This window comes from Papio anubis, chromosome 17 (assembly GCF_008728515.1).
Source record: "Papio anubis isolate 15944 chromosome 17, Panubis1.0, whole genome shotgun sequence".
In the NCBI taxonomy this organism is placed as follows: domain Eukaryota; kingdom Metazoa; phylum Chordata; class Mammalia; order Primates; family Cercopithecidae; genus Papio; species Papio anubis.
The window spans coordinates 13,304,597-13,326,288 of record NC_044992.1 but is presented as its reverse complement, the minus strand read 5'-3'; the positions used below and the strand labels follow the sequence as shown (position 1 = coordinate 13,326,288).

The 21,692-nt window shown below is 41.3% G+C and overlaps 1 long non-coding RNA gene across 4 annotated transcripts in view; it reads left to right on the top strand.

Moving 5' to 3' along the window:
- LOC103878657 overlaps nucleotides 1-21,692 on the top strand; it is a 63,980-nt gene that overhangs the window by 30,071 nt on the left and 12,217 nt on the right. For all 4 annotated transcript variants that reach the window (XR_004179348.1, XR_004179351.1, XR_004179350.1 and 1 more), the window contains one exon: nucleotides 5,169-5,264. This is a non-coding gene — a long non-coding RNA (uncharacterized LOC103878657). The remainder of the gene's footprint in view (nucleotides 1-5,168; nucleotides 5,265-21,692) is intronic.

The following is a 21,692-nucleotide window of genomic DNA, read 5'->3' as shown; positions in this document are numbered from 1 at the left end:
TGGCGGGATCTCAGCTCACTGCAAGCTCCGCCTCCCGGGTTCACGCCATTCTCCTGCCTCAGCCTCCGGAGTAGCTGGGACTACAGGCGCCCGCCACCTCGCCCGGCTAGTTTTTTGTATTTTTTAGTAGAGACGGGGTTTCACCGTGTTAGCCAGGATAGTCTCGATCTCCTGACCTTGTGATCCGCCCGTCTCAGCCTCCCAAAGTGCTGGGATTACAGGCTTGAGCCACCGCGCCCGGCTGGGATCATCTTTCTTATTTGCAAAATGAGAAAGTTAGAACAAAGAACTCCTAGAATACATTTTTTCTCTAAATTTATAAATTGTGATTCAATTTTTGTTTTTACATTTAAAAAATTCTGGTGAAAGTAGAGTTGTAGATATTTTAATATGGTACTAAAACATCTACTAATTTGTACTAATAATGACTGCGTTTGGGTGTCTGATAAACAGAGATGAAGCAACAAATGAAACAATAAAATACAATTATAAATGAATATGTGTATATATATATATGAGACATTAATAATACATTTTGGTTGAGAGTCACAGTCATATTGAGGTAGGAAATATGGGGATTCACTTTTTTTTTTTTTTTGAAACAGAATTTCACTCTTGTCGCCCAGGCTGGAGTATAATGGCGCGATCTCGGCTCACTGCAACCTCTGCCTCCTGGGTTCAAGTGATTGTCCTGCCTCAGCCTCCCGAGTAGCTGGGATTACAGACATGTGTCACCACACCAGACTAATTTTGTATTTTTAGTAGAGACGGGGTTTCTCCAAGTTGGTTAGGCTGGTCTCGAACTCCCCACCTTAGGTCATCCGCCTACCTCGGCCTCCCAAAGTGCTGGGATTACAGGCGTGAGCCACTGTGACTGGCTATGCAGACTCATTTTTAAGTCCCCTCATTTTAAGAAATATGGGGAAATTTTGAGATTGATAAGGAATGCTAGAAGAAACCCTGAAGTTTTTTCTAAGTACTCCCAGATGTTTCCATGGAAGATGAACGGAGGATGCTGGAGAACGCTATTACCCAGCAAAGGACCTCACATTATTTTTCTATTGCAGTGTAACATATTAGTACAAACTTAGTGGCTTAAAACAACACACACTGATTATCCCGTAGTTTCTATGAGTAGAAGTCCAGGCACAGCTTAGTTGGCTCCTCTGCTTAGTGTCCAACAAAGGTGTAATCAAGGTTTCAGCCAGGACATATTTTCCTGAAAGACAGACTGGGGAAGAAATCACTTCTCAGCTGGGAAAGGAGCTACTTCCCAGCTCTCTCAGATTCTTTGTATCATTTCATTTCCTTGTGGTTGCGGGACTGAGGCTCTAGCTTTTTCCTTGGTTGGAGGCTGCTCTCGGCTCCTAGGGTCTGCTGCCTGTATTTCCCTTGAGGACATCTATGGTTCTTAGAGACCACCCACACTTAAAAAGCCCTCATACTTGTAAACTGTGAGGGCTTTCCCAACATGGGAATCCAGCAAGGAGAGCCTCTAGGATAAATCTGCTAACAACATAGAGTATTTTATAACATACCATAATCATGGGAGTGACATCCCATTACCTTTGCTATATTCCATGGCTCAGAACCAAGCCATTAGTCCTACCCACACCCAAGAGGAGAGAACTGTGCAAAGGTGGGAGCATCAAGAGATAAGGATAATGGGGGAACCACCTTGAAGTCTGCCTGCCACATCCTCATACAAGTAGATAGTAATCATACAGAATTTGTATTTGTTCTGCTGTCTATAGAGAGTCTATGTTGTTTATTCTATGAATAATATTTTATTCTATGTCTATTGTTCTATGAATGTTTATTCTATTGTCTATTATTCTATAGACAATATTTATTCTATTGTCTATTATTCTATAGACAATATTTATTCTATGTCTATTATTCTATAGACAATATTTATTCTATTGTCTATTATTCTATAGACAATATTTATTCTATTGTCTATTATTCTATGGACAATAGTTATTCTATTGTCTATTATTCTATGGACAATATTTATTCTATTGTCTATAGAAGTGACTTTTAGCAAGTCACATCAGCTCTTTCCCAAGGCTTTCTTTCCATTCCAGAATGTCTCTGAGACAGCTGACCATTTTCAGGATAAGTCATTTGTCATTGAAATCAAAAATAAAAAAGTGTTTAGTGACCACTAAAAAAAATGATGCTGAGTCTAGTGGAGATAGCTTTAGTCAAAATTTCCCTCATTCCACCTCATTAGAAAGTGTAAGTCTTGCTGGGCGTGGTGGCTCACGCCTGTAATCCCAGCACTTTGGGAGGCCGAGGTGGGTGGATCATGAGGTCAAGAGGTCGAGACCATCCTGGCCAACATGGTGAAACCCCGTCTCTACTAAAAATTTAAAAATTAGCCAGGTGTGATGGCAGGCGCCTGTAGTCCCAGCTACTTGGGAGGTTGAGGCAGGAGAATTGCTTGAACCCAGGAGGCAGAGGTTGCAGTGAGCTGAGATCACACCACCACACTCTAGCCTGGTGACAGAGTGACACTCTGTCTCAAAAAAAAAAAAAAAAAGGAAAAGAAAAGAAAAAAAAGAAAGTATAAATCTTTCTCTGCTTTTCTTTCAATATCTCTAAGAATGAGGCTTCCCCAAGGCCCTCGGAAGCTTGGAGATGTGTTGAATTGTGTAAAGCAGTCGGGTAGCTTTGGTACAAAGGGACAGGTAGGAACTTCCATTGCTCTTGCTTGACAGATTTTGGGTCATTGAGGAAAATAAAAATTTTCTTAGCAAAGAAAATTTGTTCAAATGTGAACTATAAGGCAAGTTTCATAAACAAACCCTGGAGAGGAACCGAACAAAGTCGCAAGTTTCAAATTTTCATTACAGTTTTTAAAAACACAGAATTAAATTTAAAACATATTTTTTCTCTTGCACACACCTACATCCAATGTGGGACAGTATTGAAGTGGGTGAGAGTCCACACTTTTTCCTGTCTGCTCAGATTGCCTTAACAACAGAGCATCTGTATGTCCAAACAAATGGGCAAGTGAGGAGATTAATGAACTGACCTTTAACCTTCTAAGTATTTATTCGAGGGCTCAGGGGGAATGCATTTCTGTGCCAGGGAAAATCCCAAAACTGTCTCTGATAATTTGGTATTAAAGACAGCTCTGTCAAATGCCTCTCGAGACACTGTGAGTGTCGCCCTTCCCCTGACCCCAAGCTTCTTAGCCCTCACATTCCTCTCTCCTCATTTAAATAGTTGTACCCTCTTCCTTCACCATTCCTTCCTCTAAAAGAGCTTCTCTTCAACAATATTAGCTGTCATTAAATTAATCACCTACTACATCAGACTCTGTGGCAGCAATTTGAATCATTCTCATCATCTGATATTTTTGAGCATTTACTATATGAAAAGAAATCTCATATTCTCTCATTTAATTTTGTCCTAGGCTTATGAAGTTGGTAGTTTTAAAAAGAGAACCAACTGTTTACTCACGCATTAGTTACTTAATATCAGAAGACGAAGTAGGAATTAGGTTTCTTAAAAACTAATAGATAGAGAAATAGGAATGCTTTTACACCATTGGTGGGAGCATAAATTACTTCAACCATTGTGGAAGACAGTGTAGTGATTCCTCAAGGATCTAGAAACAAAAATATCATTTGATCCAGCAATCCCATTACTGGGTATATACCCAAAGGATTATAAATCATTCTACTATAAAGACACATGCACACGTGTGTTTATTGCAGCATATTTACAATCGCAAAGACTTGGAACCAACCCAAATGCCCATCAAAGATAGACTGGATGAAGAAAATATGGCACATATACACCATGGAATACTACGCAGTCATAAAAAAGAATGAGTTCCTGTCCTTTGCAGGGACATGGAGGAAGCTGGAAACCATTATTCTCAGCAAACTAACACAGAAACAGAAAAACAAACACTGCACTTTCTCACTCATAAGTGGGATTTGAACAATGAGAACACATGGACACAGGGAGGGAACATTACACACCAGGGCCTGTTGGGGAGAGGGGGACAAGGAGATGGAGAGCATTAGGACAAATACTTAATGCACGTGGTGCTTAAAACCTAGATGACAGGTTGATGGGTACAGCAAACCACCACGGCACATATATACCTATGTAACAAACCTGCATATTCTGCACATGTATCCCAGAACTTAAAATAAAAGTAAAATTAAAACTTAATTAAAGAAATGGCACATTTCTTTATATATGTCCTTGTCGTAACAACATAGGGAAAAATTGGTGTTCAAAACCAAAAGCTAGTATGAAGCAAGTCATTCTTTCCAGGCTTCTGATGACTCTTTCAATTCATATAGGCCGATATGATCAACACGTGCACATATATGTAATTGCAGGAGGGCAAGTCATCTCTTTCTCATCCATTGCTCTTAGAATATGACAGTGCTTTAGAGAAAGAAACACAAATATGGATCAAGAGCATAGAAATACCCCCAGAGTGGTAAGTTGTGGAGTCAAATGACACGTTTATTATGACTATTACCCTCCAAAGGCAGTCTCTCCCACTATGTATATGCTACTCCTTACATCACAAGAAAGCTTATGTTCCTTCGTCTCGAATCTAGGCTGGCCCTGTGACTGCTTTTCACCAATAGAATATAGTTAAAGTTACATTCCAATACTTTCAAGCTCAGGTTTTAAGAGATTGGCAATTTCTACTTCCTTCTTCTTGAATGCTTCTTCTTGGAAAGAAGGCGCCATGTTGTGAGGAAGACCAAGCAGATATGTGGAAAGGTCTCCATAGAGGAGAACCAAGAACCTCCACCAGCAGCCCCTTCTGAGCTTCGGGTTAGCAGTGAGCATAAATTGCTAGCCATGGGAAGGTGGCCAACTTGGATTTTCCAGTCATTCTAATATGCCAGCCAACAACAAAAGAAGTAAAACTGCCCATCTAATCTACAGAATAAAAAATAATAAATTGTCATTTCTTTAGCAACAACAATAATAAATTGTAGTTTCATTTTGGGGTGGGTTGTTATGCTGCTGTTGATAATCAGAACACTTTGATTTCTTCACACAACTTTGTTTTCTGAAAGCCCTTTTTTTGGGAATGTCTTTCTTTTCCTTTCTAATGTTCTCTCCCTTTGAATTCATATCACAGAAACATCAGAGCTAACCCAAGACTCTTTTCTGTACAGGAAGTGGTCCAGCCACCCTTTTCATCTCTACCTCAGAAGACCTATCAGGACCTGGATGGGGTTCAGGGGAAAAGAGACGAGCAGCCAGTGGATCAGGTTTTACTGTTTTGTTTGTTTATTTGTTTGTTTGTTTGTTTTTAACCTGATTTCAATGTTCTACATCTCGATTTGACAGCAAAAGTGGTTCAATTTGGAGATCATGATCAGGTGTGGACTTGTGTAATCCTCCAATGGGGCTGCTTTTGCAAATACACATTATCTGCAATGTTTCTCTGACTGACTTCGTGGCTTTCAGAAAGTCCATGTTAGCAAGTCTGCTAAAGCTGCATAGAGAGTCACCGGGAAAGGTTGCTATGTTCACCACGCTGCAGAAGGCCCCATATTTTCACTTACCCTTTAAGATTTCAGGAGCTGTGATACACCATAAGGACAGCTACATATCATTTGATTTTGTGTCATTTTCAACCTAATTATGCTATCCTTGTATTAATTTGTATAGACTCTAGATTGCATTTTAAAGGTCTGGTTTGCCTTCTCCCCCTCTATTTTTCTGGTTGATAAAATTTTACAAAGGACATCTGTTGTGCTAAAGATGGCTTTTTCTTTAGGATGCAGTCACTAGAATGTGGGGTAGCAATTTTTCTTGGGTAATAGCCTCCCTCCCCTATCTTATCAAAGCAGGCTTTGGCTGTGGAAGGTCTCTCTTAATTCAATTGTTTAACTTTGCCATTTGTTGACTGGCTGAATGAAAAACACCCTCTCACACCTCATTCTGGTCTCTCACACATTTGCCTTCAACTCTGAAGAAGGAGTCTGGAATCTGGAGGTCTGGCCACAGACGAATGAGAAATTCCAAAGCTATTTTACAAGGTTTTAATGAAGAATGCATTTCCTTTAGCTCACAGGGGAAGGCAGAAGGAAGCTGTGTGCCGAGAGAGAGTTGCTGCCACCACCAATGGCAGCTGTTTACTGAGTGTCTGTCCTGTATATGGAGCCCTGTGAGATGTCTGTGGCAGTGGCTCTCAACTGGGGTCCATTTTGCCTCCTTCTCCTTCCCAGAAAACATTTGGCAGTGTCTGGAGGCATTTTTAAATTGCCATGACTAGAGGGTGCTAATGGCACCTAGCAGGTAGAGGCCAGGGATGCTGCTAAATATCTTATAATCCACAGGACAGCCCTCCAACAACAAAGAATTGTCCAGTGCAAAAGGTCAACAGTATGAGGGCTTGAGAACCTCTAGTCTGTGGAAATGAAGACATGCTGAACACAGCCTCTTCCTTCATGGAGGAAAAGCAAGACAAAGGGAAGTAGGGATGAAATATGTGTATAATGAGGCACGAAACAGAGAGGGGTCTGCCTTGTCTTTCCACCATACGCAATGTGTCATAGAGCAAAGCTGTTCATAATAAGAACGAGCACTTACCATGAGGAGTGAGGACCCCTAGCACAAGCATGGATAGAAGAAGAGATGAGGGTCACAGAGCTGCTTGGGATTTGGGGGTGGGTCCTGTTTTTCTATATCTTCTAGCCCCCTAAGGAAAGATCTCATCCAGCACCGTCCGTGAACTTTAAATAACCTCTTTAAACTGATGATGTCCATATTTCTGTCTTAATCTCAAGCATTTCCTCTGACATCTAGACTCACATACTCAAATAGGCGATCTTATATTTCTGTGTGGCTGTCCCTTAAATATTTGTAACTCAATGTGTCCAAAATGGACCATTTGATTTTCTCTTTCAAACTTATTCCCTTCCCCCAAGTATTCCCTCTTCCAGCAAATATGCACCCTCCTGCCAATTGTTCAGGATAAGAACATGATTCTTCTCATTTTCCAAATACTTATATCTGACCTATTATAAAGTCTATGGATTCTACCCTTTAAATATATCACAAAACCTCCTTCTTTATGCCGTCTTTTTTGTCACTTTCCTAGTTCAGACCGCCATGACTTGTAGATCCAAAGATGAACTTCCTCAATGGTTCACCTTCATCCTTCCCCTCTTGCCCTGCCCCCATCCAATCTATACATGATATTGACATATAAAATGGATCATACTATTTCATTGCAAAGAGCCTTTAAAGGTTATCATTCCTTTTACACTATGATCTGCATGCCTTACCTGGCTTCCAAATCCCCATGTGGTTCAGGGGGTTAATCCATTATGACTGGTGTCATTACAAGAAAAGAGACAGAAACACCCAGGGAGAAGACAATCGTGTGATGATGATGACAGAGGCAAAGATTGGAATGGTGCGTCAACAAGACAGGGAGCCTCAAGAACTGCTAACAAACACCAGAAGCTGAAAAAGATGAGGAAGGATTCTCCTCTGTGGTTTTCAGGGCCCTGTGGACACCTCGATTTGGACTTCTAGGCTCCAGAACGCTGAGACAATATATTTCCGTTGTTTTAGGCCCCCAGTTTGTGGTTCTTTGTTTCAGCAGCCCTAGCAAGTTAGTGCAGATGTGTCACTCCCACCTCCCTTCAGACCCGCTGTCTATCTTCCTCCTACTCAACACGTCAAGCTCACTTTCTCTAGAGTTCCTTATTTTAGCGATTCCCTTCCTCTGGAAAAATGGGTGTTCCCTTGGTATTCACAGGCTGGATCCTCCTTGCCGTTCAGATGGCAGCTTGCACGTCACCTCTTCAGAGAGGACATCTGTGAGCACCAAGGGTAATGTGGTGTCACATATGACCTATTTCACACCACCTAAAACCCTGTTTTTTGAATCTCTGCTTAGGACATGACACTACATGAATTTTTTCCTGTTTATTTGTTTATCATCAGCGTGCATCACTATCATGTAAACTTCCTAAAACCAAAACCTTCTCTCTCGTTAACTGCTGTTCCTCTTCCACCTGGAATAGTGCCTGAACTTAGGCATTATTCCATGAATATTTATTGCATGAATAGTACCGTGTGATTCTCCCTTATAAGCCCTGCTCTCCACTGAAACCCTGCTACTTTGATTCATATCCATCTCCTTTCCAGAGTAAAAAGTTTCATGAAAACCAGAATGGCACCTGCTTCCCGCATCATTACATATCCATCATTAGGGACAGTGTACAAGAAAATGTTGGTCGAACGAATGACAGAATGAATGAGTGACTAAAACTGAGAGTCATAGTCTACAAGAGGTAGAGATGGGTAGTTGAGGAATGGACCTCATGGTGGTAGTGTAGGGAAACAGGGGAAGCAGGAAGTTGAAATCACCTAGTCAAGCACCACCCCCTTTTTTTTCAGAGATGGGGGTCTCCCTCTGTCACCCAGGCTGGCGTACACTGGCATGATCAGTGTACCGATATTGCATGAATATTGTTTGAATGAAGGTATCAGTTAAAAAAAAAAAAAGATATCTGCCAAAGTGAAGCTGGTTTGAGTGACCGGACCGTAGGGAATAGGCTGTGAATAATTCGACTGGGTCTTTGAGATGGAGAGGGTAGAGACCTTTTGATGAAAGGAACAGGGGTTTTTCAAAGAAGATTACCCTCCCATGGGTGAGAAGGATCTTAGCTCACGTTGGATGTTTGACCTTTGCTAGGAGGGGACATAATTGGTTGTGTTCCATCAAGCCCACGCTTTTTCCTCTACAAATATTTGTGCTGTGAGCTCTCCCTCTCCCAGGCCTAATGGGAGCAGGGGAGAGCCAGCACACGAGCTCTGGGCCTAATGGAGACATTGCAGTGCTATTAGCACAGATGGTTGTCATATGTATGCAAATGAGAAACAAATTGAATTTGGTGTCCCCTCTCACCAGCTGTCCTATCAAGGAAGGTTCCCAGAGCAGCAAAAGAACTGCTGCTACACCGCTAATCTGTCACCACAGATTAATTACAACGAGTACATTAATCACCATTTGTTTCTAGTACAAAGGGAAATATCTTGTTTTTCAAGTATGTCTTGTTAAAAGAAGGTGTCCAGCCTTGTAGAAACAAGGCCCAACAAGGCCATGAGGCATCATTAGTTAGCAATGAGGGGCAAATGAAAGATGAAACGCCTCAGGCTGCACGTCACCTTCAGAGCTATCTGCTAGTGACGATTCAAGAAGGGGCCATGAGACTGGACGCTGAGGGACAACTAGGCAACTCTCACTTTATTGTACTCTTAAACAGCATGGATTTCAAAAAGTTAATTTTGCCTGTGGAGTCTCAAAGAATCTGGAGCTAGCTAAAAGATGTTTTGAGATGAATTATTACTATTATTGTTATTTGATAGAAAGTGCAATGGATGGCCGGGTGCAGTGGCTCATGCCTGTAATCCCAGCATTTTGGGAAGCTGAGGCGGGTGGATCACAAGGTCAGAAGATCTAGACCATCCTGGCTAACATGACGAAACCCTGCCTCTACTAAAAATACAAAAAATTAGCCAGGTGTGGTGGCACGTGCCTGTAGTCCCAGCTACTCTGGAGGCTGAGGCAGGAGTAACCCAGGAGGCAGAGGTTGCAGTGAGCCGAGATCACACCACTGCACTCCAACCTGGGCAACACAGCAAGACTCTGTCTCAAAAAAAAAAACAAAAAACAAAAAAAAAACCGAGTGCAATGGAGAAAGCACGGATTTCACCTCACCTCTGGCCATATATCTAGTTCTTATTCAGAAATTGGATTAGACTAGTGGTTTTTCATTCTTTTGGAGGATCAAGACCCATTTGAAATTTTTTTTAGGAGAGAGGATCTTGCTATGTTGCCCAGGTTGGAGTGTAGTAGTGGCTATTCACAGCTACAATCAGAGCTCACTGCAGTCTCAAACTTCTGGCCTCAAGAAATCCTCCTGCCTCAGCCTCCTGAGTAGCTGGGACTACAGGTGTGCACCATAGTGCCCAGCTTCTATTTGAAATTGTGATGAATTCAGTAGACTCTGTTCCCACAAAGTATATGTATACATAAAATGTTGTATTCAGTTAAAGTAGAGTCATCGATTCTCTCAACTCTTTGTATGCAACCATGTTAAGAGGGCTTGGAGGCCAGGCACAGTGGTTCATGCCTGTAATCCCAGCACTTTGGGAAACCGAGATGGGAGGATTGCCTGAAGCCAGGAGTTCAAGACCAGCCTGCACAATAAAACAAGATCCTGTCTTATAACAATACATATATTTTTAAATTAGCCAGGCATCGTGCCACATGCCTATGGTCCAACTACTCAGGAGGCTGAGGTGGGAGGATCACTTAAGCCCAGTAATTTGAAGCTGCAGTGATCTATGATCATGCCAGTGCACTCCAGCCTGGGTGACAGAGTGAGACCCCCATTTCTAAAAAAAGAGTGGGGTGGTGTTTGACTAGGTGATTTCAACTGCCTGCTTCCCCTGTTTTCCTACACCACCACCATGAGGTCCATTCTTCAACTACCCATCTCTACCTCTTGTAGACTATGGCTCTCACTTTTAGCCACTCATTCATTCTCTCATTCGTTCGACCAACATTTTCTTGTACACTGTCCTTGATGATGGATATGTAATGATGAGGGAAGCAAGTACCATTCTGGTTTTCATGAAACTTTTACTCTGAAAAGGGAGACAGATATTAATCAAAGAAGCACAGAAACACATATGAAATTTCAGTGGAGGGGAGGGCTTAGAATGGAGAATCACATGGCACTCTGAAGGCAAATAATAGGGGTGTTCAACCTGTCTGGAGTAAAGGAGGCTTCCCTGAAGAGGTGAGGTATGTCAAGATCTGGAGGATGAGGCAAAGAAGGATGTTAGAAGAGTTCCTTGCAAGAGGAGATAGAAGCACACATCACTTGCTCAAGAAATTGAAATAAGACCAGCACAAATGGATTTCAGAGACCGAGGGTTAGCATGGGGATATATGTGATCGAAGAGCATGAGGCCTCTTTGTGGTCCAGCTACGGAGGCCTGTATTTATTCCAAGAGCAATGGACTTTAAGCAATGAAGGAACAAATCTTATTTGTATTTTTAAAAGATCCCTCATCTTTGACATTAGAATTGGGTGTTGGGTCTTGTGGTGGCCTTGGCTACTGAGACTTTTAGACCAAGAGTTGGTCACCTTGTGATTCTGTACTGGACAATACAAAGGATTCAAATGAAGTGGCAGACAGTGTCCTTCTGCAGAGTAGCTTTCAGTGTAATAAGGGTGGGGGGAGAATTCAAGAATTCAGTGCCATGTCAAGAACTGATAAATGCCTTTGGGTGGAGAAAAGTCAAGAACATTTGAACCAATTTTGGCACAAGTCATATCTTCAGAGGACTTAGGGTCAGCTTTTGAGAATTAAAAATTTCACCAATGAGATTAACAAAAATGAGCAGAGGAAGGAAGATAAAAGGTATGTATGTGTTGAGGGTATGTGTGGAAGGAGAGGAGAGATTGTCCTTGTGAATTTAAACTGCAATTCCTTTCAACTTCCAGAAGCAGCTTTTTCAAGGTTGGCCAAACAGCTTCTTGTTTACCATTGGGTTGTCAGAAAAATGAAAAGCAACTCTTTAAATAATTAATATGAAATTTCGCATGAAGTTCAATTAATCTGTGAGACTACAATATATTAAAAGAGGCTATATACTATATATAATCTATATAAAAAACTGTGTATGTCTATATATCCTATTGGTTCTGTTTATCTCAAGAACCATTAATAATATAATAATAAAGGATGATTTTTATTGGAATTTCATACTTAGGAATTTATCCTAAAGGAAATAAGAAAAAAAAAATCGATAAAATATATTTATGATAAAAAAGATGGAAAAAATATCTGCATGCTCCCATTCCAACAGTATAAATTAAACCAATGATAACCTATACATATAAATATTATGTGGTAATTTTTTGTTTTATTTTGTTTTGTTTTTTTGTGAGGATGGAGTCTTGCTCTGTCACCCAGGCTGGAGTGCAGTGGTGTGATCTTTGCTCACTGCAACTTCTGCCTCCCAGGATCAAGCAATTCTCTGCCTCAGCCTCCCAAGTAGCTGGGAATTACAGGTGCCCACCACCACGCCCAGCTAATTTTTTGTATTTTTAGTAGAGAAAGGGTTTCACCATCACGGCCAGGCTGATCTTGAACTCCTGACCTTGTGATCCACTCACCTCGGCCTCCTAAAGTGCTAGGATTACAGGCATGAGCCACTGTGCCCAGCCTCTTATGTGGTAATTTGAAAGGAATGATTGAAATATAGATGTACTGACATAAAATACGTCTATGATATAGTCAGTGGGGTGACCAAAACAGACTTCAAAATATTTATTTTAGAAGTCCATTGACTTAAATAGATGTTTGTAGAAGTCATCAGATCAGATGGGGACCCCAATCTCTCTTTTTTTTTGAGGCGAAGTCTTGCCCTGTTGCCCAGGCTGTAGTGCAATGGCATGATCTCGGCTCCCTGCAACCTCCGCCTCCCAGATTCAAGCGATTCTCCTGCCTCAGCCTCCCGAGTAGCTGGGATTACAGGCACATGCCACCATGCACGGCTAATTTTTTGTATCTTTAGTAGAGATGGTGTTTCACCATGTTGGCCAGGCTGGTCTCGAACTCCTGACCTCATGATCCGCCCGCCTTGGCCTCCCAAAGTGCTGGAATTACAGGCGTGAGCCACCGCACCCGGGCCAATGCTGCTTATTATCTGGACTCCATCTCTTCTTGCTTTTGCAGGGTCGTTACTGATATAGTTATTATACTTTTCTTATTTATTATAAAATTACTCTTTTCTATTGGATCACTCCCATCAGCACAGTAAAAAAGCTCCCATTCTCACATCCTATAGCAGCTGCTGCGTCATTTACACTCATCAATTCAGAGCAAAACTGAAGAATGTTGCTATAATGACTATTTCCACCTCAACTCACTCCAGGCCGATTTCTGTCCCTACCACTCCACAAAGAAACTGCCAAGGTTACAAACTACCTTCAGGTTGCCAAACGCCTTGGTCGCTTCTCTGGCCTCATCTGATTCACTTGGCAGGATTTGATACCATTAACCTGGCCTCCTCTCAAATAACTTTTTATCTCTGACTTTCCTTTTCTTTTCTAGCTTCTGCTTCTCAAACTGATGTCTAATTGTTGAGGGCTTCAGGGTTGGTCCGGGTTCCTCTTTACTCCCCTGGATCATCTGTTCTCAACTCTACCTGCTCATTAGCGTCATCCGGAAGGTTTCTAAATGCAGGGATAATTTCCAGGCAAGGGGAATTAGAGTCCCTGGGTCTGGCGCTCTGGCTGTGGCTGGTTTTGAAAGCATTACGGATGACCCTTACATGCACTCAGGATTGAGAACCACTGCCCTACGTGGCCTCATTTGTTCCATGGTTTTATATAGTATCATCACTATGCTGAATTACTACTAAATTTGTATCTTCAACTTCTGGTTGGAACTCCCTAAATGACCTAGGTCAGCTGGGTCTGAAGGAAACTCAGTGTCTCTTGATGGCACTGCCCTTGCCTTTGGTCTTGGGGTGGGTAAGAAGCACCATCATATCAAGAGAACCACACTGGGTCCTATGTCCTATGACATCCGGTGAATGTGTGCATTACACGCTTGCATTTTAGAGCAGAACTTCTTGTTAAGGAACTTCCGCACAGATTGCACGGGTCTCCTAACACCATTATCTCAACAATGACGTATAATTTTACTTGGACAGAAGATGAGTGAAAGCAACTTTGCTTTAATTCCAAATCCAAATTGGCTGTAGAAGCACCTGTGATGCTACTCAAAGTTTACACAGGCTTGTATATTTTTTGTCCCAGTATTCACCTACACACTCCTCTCACCCCAGCCATCAGTGATGCCAACCAAATTCTCCTTTGGTGACTTTGCCATTTCATACTGTTAAGATCTGCATTCATCTCTCCTTTAGTCATTCCTTTTCATCTCACGCCAGATTCTCGATGACATTCGTTATTTTCCTGAGTTTATTTCATATTCCCTCCTATACCCTTGTATATGATTAATTTTTTTGTGTCAACTTAACCGGGCCATGGTTTGCCCAGATATTGGGTCAAACATTATTCTAGGTGTGCCTAGAAGGATGGTTTTGAATGATATTCATATTTGAATCAGTAGACTGAGTAAAGCAGATTAACTTTCCTAACGTAGGCGGGCCTTATCTGATCCTTTGACAGCCCAAATAGGACAAAAAGTCTGATCCTTCTACAAATAACAGAGAACTCTTATCTGACTGCCTTTGAACGGAGACATGTTGGCCCTTCCTGGGTCCTGAGTTTGCAGACCTTTGGACTGAAACTACACCATTGGCTCTCCTGAGTCTCCAGTCTGCTGGTTGCAAATCTTGGACTCTGTCAGCCTCTGTAATCACGTGAGCCAATTCCTTACAATAAATCTCTAGGTATAGATGTAAATACAGATATCTCCAATGGTTTTTTTGTTTTGTTTTGTTTTTTGTTTTCCTGGAGAATCCTGAGCAATGTGGCTTGTTTCTGGCAACCACTGTTTCAGCACGTGACAACATCATCATTTTTGAAGGCACTCATTCATCCACTTTCTTATCTGGTTCGATAGTGGGGGTCCACTCATCCCTGTGCTTCTCTTGCAGTTTCAGCCTCCCTTCCCGTGCTCTTCTACCACCTGGATTACTGACCTCGAACCATTGCAAATCCTCTTCTCACTCCTCTGCCCCACAGAGGTTTCTTTAGGACTTTTACCTAATCGACTCATACCATCAAACTTCTTTCTGCCACTGGCATGCCCATTTCTATATTCTAGCCTCAGTAGACTTCCCTGCTTGGTTGGGTTTGTGTCACAGATCGTTTCTGTCTCTAACATTCTGAAGGGAAGTCTCAAAGTCAAAGATTCCTAGATGCTTGGATTTCAGTTATCTGAAATGTGGGTTGAACCTTATTATGTGAATCATAGGAAAATAAAATGTCACAAGAGAGAATCAAAGGTATGATTGCTGGCCGGGCGCAGTGGCTCACGCCTGTAATCCCAGCACTTTGGGAGGCCGTGGCGGGTGGATCACTGGGTCAGGAGATCGAGACCATCCTGGCCAACACAGTGAAACCCCATCTCTACTAAAAATGCAAAAAAATTAGCTGGACGTGGTGGCGGGTGCCTGTAGTCCCAGCTACTCGGGAGACTGAGGCAGCAGAATGGCATGAACCCAGGAGGCGGAGCTTGCAGTGAGCCAAGATTGCGCCACTGCACTCCAGCCTGGGCGACGGAGAGAGACTCCGTCTCAAAAAAAAAAAAAAGAAAAAAAAAATATGATTGCTGTCCTATGAGCTTGTACAAGTGAAAGACATGGCATGGTATAGTGAAGAGAATTTAGACTTCCAAATCAGGAAAGTATAGTCTGGATACTTTTCTAATTACCTGTCACCACCTGGCTAAGCATTGGTTTCCTCATTGATGAAATAGGCACATTGAAATCTGTCTGCCAGTATTGTATTAAGAGAGATTACATAAAAGGCACACACAGGAACTTCCATAAATGAAGGCTTCTCTCTTTTCCCCTTGTCTTTCGGTACCTCTTGGAATGCTGCAGACAGCAGTACTGTCCTGCACAGGAGAGCCTGGTGGTGCAAACATTCACTTGGGAAGGAGGCAGGGACCACAGAGACAAAGTTACTCTTCCTGCCTTCCTGATCAGGCCTCTCCAGACTCTAGAACTAAGTCTAAGGGAAATGTGAGTGGGTCCCATATATGCAGAATGACAGCGAGTCTTGGCTTCTCCACCTCTTCTTTCCCATGTCGGCTTCATCCTGTGTCCTAAGAAAGTATCACTCTCAGGCAGTGCCTAGTCCATCTTCTCAAAGCCCCCCCTTTTTTTTTTGTAGAGATGGAGTCTTGCTCTGTTGCCTGGGCTGGAATTCAGTGGCACGATCTCGGCTCACTGCAACCTCTGCCTCCCAGGTTCAAGCAATTCCCCTGCCTCAGCCTCCCAAGTAGCTGGGACTACAGGTGCACACTGCCATGCTCGGCTAATTTCTTTTGTATTTTAGTAGAGACGGGGTTTCACTGTGTTGCCCAGGTTGGTCTCAAACTCCTGAGCTCAGGCAATCTGCCCGCCTTGGCCTCCCAAAGTGCTAGGATTGCAGGTGTGAGTCACGGCGCCCGGCCCCAAGCCTCTTTTTTTAGGATTTTTAAAAGTTTGGCTTACCTGTGCCTGAATGGAACTGTTAGAAAATTATTTTTTTAATTTATTTTTCTTTTAATTAACGAATAATGATTGTATACATTTATGGGGTATAATATGATATTTTGATACAGGTATACATTGTGTCATGATTAAATCAGGCAAATTAACAAATCTGTTACCTCACATATATTCTTATTTCCTTGGGGGGAGAACATCTAGAATCCATTCGCTTAGCAATTTCAAAATATATAATACATTATTATTAATTATAGTCCCATGTCATGCAACAGATCGCTAGACTTTAGTCCTCCCGGCTCACTGAAAGTTTGTATACTTTGATGCACATCTCCCCTTACCCCATCCACCCTGACCCCCAGCCTCTGCTAACCACCATTCTACTGTCTACTTTTTTATATTCCACATATAAATGAAATCATGTGGCATTTCAAAGTTTGTGCGCAGCAACACCTACCACTTATCAAACACTTACGATATGCCTTCCATTTTAAACTATCTCATCACCAATCCTCACAAGAACCATGCAAGAGAGGTGGAGGCTGTTGTTAGCTCAAGGTCACGTGGTTGATAAGAAGCTGGGCAGGAATGTAAACACAAACCTGTGATTTCAAAGGTGTGCCCTCTCCCACCAGTTTTATACTAAACTTGCCTATCACTGCCCCGCCCTCACATTTCTTCCTGTTTGTAAGTTACCTCCCACTAACAGCCCCTGCTAGAGATATTACAGGGAATGGGTTTATATTTGTGTTATCTCATCCTCCTGGCTACCCCTTGAAAAAGAGTGGAGCTTGGATTTAGGGGAAACCAATTTATAGACTAGGCTATAATTAATCAACCAGTTTGCCACTAGAAGTTGAATTCTGCCACAGAGGACTGCGGTTTGGGCCCTGAGCTGACAGTGAACTTGGGCTATGTACAATAGAAGAGGTCACAGTGTAGGGAGGACACTCGAGCTGAGGCCAGGGAAGTACCCACAAGGAGAGGCGAGGAGGATGCCTCACAATTCTTAGCACGTCCTCCTATGCTTCCCACCAACTCGACCGCTCAGTTGGACAGCTCTGTGTCCCACCTATTACTGTGTTCCACACAGAGAAGCCCAGCTGAGCAGTACAGTTGGTGGGAAGCCAGTTAAACTCCACACTTCCCTGTCACTCCCCATGCACACTTTCTTAAAGTTAAAATACATATTTTAAATAGATAATGCACTCACAGATTCAAAATCCAAACTGAAAAATAGCATATCGTGAACCTTAGATCACTACTCCTCCTCACTGCCCATCAGCCAGCCACCCTTATTCCCTGCCCAGATACGGGCTGCTATCGGTTGCCTTCCTAAACAAATATATCTGTGTAGAGGTATATCAGCATCAACATAGATTGTTTCGGTGGGCGTAGACAGTAGTATATGAGACCTTTTTTTTTTTTTTTTGCACTTTGCTTTTAACTTTCAATCATAAACCTTGAAGTTGTTTCCTTATTAATATATTCAGAGCTGTTTCCTTTTAAAAACACACTGTGGGTCGGGCGCAGTGGCTCACACCTGTAATCCCAGCACTTTGGGAGGCCGAGGCAGGTGGATCACGAGGTCAGGAATTCGAGACCAGCCTGGTCAACATGGTGAAATCCCGTCTCTGCTAAAAATACAAAAGTTAACCAGGCATGGTGGTGGGTGCCTGTAATCCCAACCACTCGGGAGGCTGAGGCAGGAGAATGGCTTGAACCCGGGAGGCAGAGGTTGCAGTGAGCCAAGATCGTGCCACTGCACTCCAGCCTGGGCGACAGAGCGAGACTCCATCTCAAAAACAAACAAACAAACAAACAAACAAAACCATATTGTATCCATTGTATCACTACCTCAAAACATTTAGCTCCCATCTTACTGACGGATATTGAAGTTGTTTTAATTCTTTTGCTACTGTAAACAATGCTCTAAAAAACTTGTGTGTGTGCTATTTCACAAGTGTTTGAGTGTATTTTATGGCTACATTTCTAGAGGTAGAATTTTGGAATCAAAGGCAAATGTACTTTGGTTTTGGGCTTATTGCGTACTTGCTGTCAATAGCACAGTGTTCACTCTCCTCAGCAATGTAAATACCTTACTCCCTATGTTTTTGCAAGACAGTGGATTATCCGATATTTGCTCTATGACCATTTAATAGTTTAAAAAATCGGAATTTTATTTTGATTTTTCTAAGTAGGAGTAAAGCTGAGCATGTTTTCTAAGTTTTAAAAGCCATTTGTCTTTCCTTTTCTAAAATATCTACTCATAATCTTTGCCCATTTTTCTCTTATGCTCTTTGTCTTTTTCTCCTATTAAGTTGGGGGCTTTTTATATATTAATAAATTATTATTTCCTGCCAAAGGAAGCATGTTTTTCCTCCTAACTTTCCTTTGTTTTTATGGATTTTTTTAATGTAGAAATTTTACTATATATTCTCAGTGATGTGGTATTTCAGCTTTTCCTTTCATGGAATGCTCTTTCTTACATCAAAAACATAGCAATTTTTGGCACCTGTAGTTCCAGCTACTTGGGAGGCTGAGGCAGGAGAATGGTGTAAACCCAGGAGGTGGAGCTTACAGTGAGCCGAGACTGCTCCACCGCATTCCCACTTGGGCGACAGAGTGAGACTCCATCTCAAAAAAATAAAGATATACACAAAAAATAAAAATAGCAAATTTTAATTATTTCTTTTTAATATTTGTATCTTTGATTAATGTAAAATTTATTTCAGTGGAGGCAGGGACTTTCCTGTTTTCCTTATTCTTTTGGCTAGTTGGCTGATTTTGGTTTATTTTATGAGTTACAAGATGCCAGGTTGATAATATTTAAGTTATTTAGTTTTTTTTTTTTCTAGTTTATTAATATAGTTAAAGATGTTTCTCTGAGTTCTGCTTTAGCTGTATCCTGCATGTTCTGGTATATAGTACTTTCGTATCTTTATTTTTCTAGTTCTTTGGAATTAACTCAACATTTAAAAAAATGTTTTAACATTTCCAGATGATTGAGTATTTTTTTTTACCCCTAGTTTTGTAATTGCTTTTTAGTTTTATTTCACTGTGATCAGAGAGAGATTTCTGAACTTTTGCTTTTGTGGGAATTTACTGAGGTTTTCTTTCTGACCTCATGATGAGATTTTTCCCAGTGATTCATAAGTACTTACAAGGAAGATACCTCTGCCTCTGTCTCTAAGATAGACAGGTAACTATATATCAATTTTGTCCATATTACTATGTTCCTTGGATTTCTTTATCCTTTATTATTATTATTTTTGGTTTAGTTTCTCTTTTATGGACTTGAAGAGTGAAATAAAGTCTTCTATTGTGATGTCTGTCTACTTATCTAGTGATTTCCTGTTCATTTCCTCTATGAATAATAATGCTGTTATTTGGCACACAATTATCAATAACTATTAGAGCTTCATTGTAAATTAAACCTATATTATTTTAAAGGATTCTGCCTTGATTCACTGAAGTCTTTTTGCCTGGAATATAATTTTGTTTGTTAAGATTATGAGCAGTTCTTTCTTTGAATTTTATTTGCCCTTCTCTATATTTTAACCTTTCTGGGTTGAATTTTTCTGCATTTAGTGTGTGTGTGTGTGTGTGTGTGTCTGCTTTACTAATTTGGAAAATTTTTATTTCAGTTTAAGAGTTACTTTATTAAACATTAAGATGCATATTTCATATAGATATTTATATATAACATTTACATACCTATGTAAACATTGTAATATCTACAGATAACAGATAACAACAAATTTGGCATATGACACCTTCTTTTTGTTTTGCCCTTAACTTATACCACTCCATTTCAGTTGACTTCATTATTTTTCCATTGTTTAACTTATAATCGTTAAGTACATTTATAGTTCAATTACTTGATGTAGCATATTTAAATGCTAACTTTTCCTTACTCCCCCTAGCTGCATAACTTTTGTTAGAAATTTCATTTCTTTTTTTTTTTTTTTTTTTTTGAGACTGAGTCTGGCTCTATCGCCCAGGCTGGAGTGCGATGGCCGGATCTCAGCTCACTGCAAGCTCCGCCTCCCGGGTTCACGCCATTCTCCTGCCTCAGCCTCCCGAGTAGCTGGGACCACAGGCGCCCGCCACTTCGCCCGGCTAGTTTTTTGTATTTTTTTTTAGTAGAGACGGGGTTTCACCGTGTTAGCCAGGATGGTCTCGATCTCCTGACCTCGTGATCCACCCCTCTCGGCCTCCCAAAGTGCTGGGATTACAGGCTTGAGCCACCGCGCCCGGCCAGAAATTTCATTTCTATATTTTCAGGGGTTCTAATATTTTCATTTTACTCTGAACTACTAACCACTTCTGTTTTTATCTTAGTCCTACAATTCCATCGTCCTTTTGCCATATTTTTTTCCCATTTATCTCCAGTTAGTTGACATGTATCCTCTGGTAGTTCATATTTTTGGAGATATCAATTATTTTATATTAATATATTGTATCATGTGTGTCTTTCTTCTCTATTGTTTTCTCTTGCATGTTCAAATTTTGATTATTCCATTTCATTTTCTTTGCTTTCCTCACTTCTGCTCTCCATATTTCTTTATATGTTCATAGCAGTGTTTATCCTTCAATATGCTGCTTCTCTGCTTCTATAAATGCGACCTTTAAGGATTTTTTAAAAATTTTTATTTTTCCTAAGCTTCCAACTTAGGTTTTTTTTTTTTTTTTTTTTTTTTTTTAGATGGAGCCTCGCTCTGTCACCCAGCTAACTTTTTTTTTTTTTTGTATTTTTAGTAGAGGCAGGGTTTCACCGTGTTAGCCAGGATGGTCTCCATCTCCTGACCTCGTGATCTGCCTGTCTCGGCCTTCCAAAGTGCTGGGATTACAGGCGTGAGCCACCGCGCCTGGCCCCAACTTATGTTTTATTTCCTTCTATCCGCTCCCTTATCTTCTGTGAGACCTTGTATCTCAGCCTTTTGACTTCTTGTTTTTGCTTTTATACTGTAAACAACATGGTTTACTTAATACCACATTGTTTTCACGTTTTTGAGCTTTTGGTTGGTGTATTGGTCCATTTTCACACTGGTATAAAGAATACCCCAGACTGGGTAATTTTTAAACAAAAGAGATTTAATTGAGTCAGTTCCACATGGCTGGGGAGGCCTCAGAAAGTTGACAATCATGGCGGAAGGCGAAGGGGAGGCAGGTACCTTCTTCACAAGGCAGCAGGAGAGAGAGAGAGAGAATGTGACGGAGGAACTGTTGGAAACCTGTAAAACCATCAGATCTCATGAGAACTCACTCACTATGAGAACAGCATCGGGGAAGCTCCCCTATGATCCAGTCATCTCCCACCAGGTACCTCCCTCAACACATGAGGATTATGGGACTACAATTTGATATGAGATTTGGGTGGGGACACAGAGTCAAACCATATCAATTGGAGATTTTGCCATTTAAAATGGCCACCAAGCATAGTGCTGAAGCGTGGTCTAGTGTT